Source organism: Macadamia integrifolia, unplaced genomic scaffold, assembly GCF_013358625.1.
Source record: "Macadamia integrifolia cultivar HAES 741 unplaced genomic scaffold, SCU_Mint_v3 scaffold164, whole genome shotgun sequence".
Classification (NCBI taxonomy): domain Eukaryota; kingdom Viridiplantae; phylum Streptophyta; class Magnoliopsida; order Proteales; family Proteaceae; genus Macadamia; species Macadamia integrifolia.
The window spans coordinates 505,768-507,805 of NW_024868286.1; positions in this window are offsets into that span (position 1 = coordinate 505,768).

Below are 2,038 nucleotides of genomic sequence, written 5' to 3' on the forward strand. Positions count from 1 at the left end.
GCCAGATGGGGAGCTCAAGGGGTCTTTACAAGGTGCTCTCAACACCATAGTAAGTAACCAAGAGGAGATGGTTGCCACCTTTAAGGCTTAAGTATGCAAAGGGGTTGAATAAGGTGGAAGCTCAATTTGGAGAAGAAGTATGGGAAGAGTTCGAGGGCAGTGGCGAGGGAAGCCACTACCTCTCATGACATGTCTAAAGGAGAGGCACTAAGGCACAAGCGTGATAAGAGGAATCGGTTCAAGCCTAGAGACAAGTGATTCCTATGTGATGAGCTACATTGGTTTAGGGATTGCCCCAGGAGGAAAGCTCTTAGTGCCTTATTGGAGGGAGAGGGCTAAGAGGAAAAGCCACCATGCAAGGGGTCCCCAATGCAACGTGGTGCCACCAGGGCCGAGATAGGGGTCAAGGCCCTTAACACTCAAAAGGGGTTTATGTCTGCAAAAGTGTGCATCAATGCGAAGCCCACACAGGCGAAGGTAGATACAGGAGCCACACACAACCTTGCCTTGACGAAGGAGGCAAAGGAACTCAGGCCAAGGGCGTCCTAAGGCTATCAACTCCAAAGAATTCCCCATAATATTGCTTGAGGGGTCGAGATGAACCTTGGGTCTAAAAGAGTTATCCAACACCATCTAAGGGCTAGGTGCTTTCTTACCCTTAGACCGGAGGGCAAGACAATGAGAATTTGGGAGCAAGCCATCCATGCCAAGAAGAGGAAGATGCAAACGAGAGAACGGAGACAACCAAACGACGTTGTAGGAGGCTCAAGTTATATGACAACAACAAGAACCCCAATAGGTGTTACTCCTTGTGAGAGGGAGGCTAATTTGGTTGCTAGTCCAATCATCTAGAGACACAAACTATCTCCTTACGTGGAGTATTTAGTCAAGTGGAAGGGGCAACCAGAGAGCGATACGAGATGGGAGACAACTGGCATGCTAGACAGCTCATGAATAAAAGTATCACAAGGAGGTTGTGATGAGGGCATCACAGATTTTGGTGGGGGAGAGTGTCATGACCTGCCCAACATAGTTCCATGGGCCTAGCTCACTAAGCCCATGGACTTAGGCCATTGGGCTAAGTAAGGTCCAAGTTCTAGAGTTTTCTACAAAGGTGAAGTAACAATAGATATTTTATTATAGATATTTGTAGAAGATATTCATAGCAGATATTTTGGGAGAGATTTCTAGAGCTCCACTAAGGAGGTAGGAAGCTTCTAGTTTCCTCCCTAACCGTTGGATGGAGGACATTTGTAAATATCTTAGCCATCCATTGTAATTGGGGTAGGTGTTGCCTCATTTGGCAAAGATACTCACCAAGGACCAACTAAGAGTGTTCAACCAAGCAAGTGAGTTCTCAAGCCTTGTACTCAAGAGTTCTCTAGTGCAATACAAGTTCATTCTTCTCAAACTCACTCTTGTGTTCACTTCTTCTCTTCCCAAGTCCTTTAAGAAGGGTGGTTAGGCTAACTTAGTGCAAGTGGAAGTGCTAACTGCCGGCACGGTTGCTTAGAAAGGTCTAAAGCCGTGACAATGTGCTCTTGAATGGCCCAAGTGTGTGCCTACGCGTGCCCCCATGTGTTGACTCCATGTGCCCATGTGTGCACATTGAATGGCCGCACAACACCCCAAGTGTTGACTATATGTGCACATTGAATGGCCCAAGTGTTGCCTAACTGTTCCCATGCATGCCCACAACTGTTGCCTAAGTGTGCACCAAAGTGTGCCTGTGCGTGCTCTTGAATGCCCCAAGTGTCGCCTTAAGTATGCCTATACGTGTCCCCATGTGTTGAATAAGTGTGTCTACGCGTGCACCCAAGTGTAGCCCAATTGTTGCCGAATTGTGCTCTTGAATGCCCCAAAGGTTGCCTAAGTGTGCTCTTGAATGCCGCAAGTGTGCACATATACGTGCCCATGACTATGCCTACGCATGCCCCCCTAAGTGTGCCTAAGTGCATATGAAGGCAGTGCACAAGGCAGCAGTACCACACGCACGGCCGCACAAGGTGCATGCATGGTGGCAGGCTACTGCGCACTT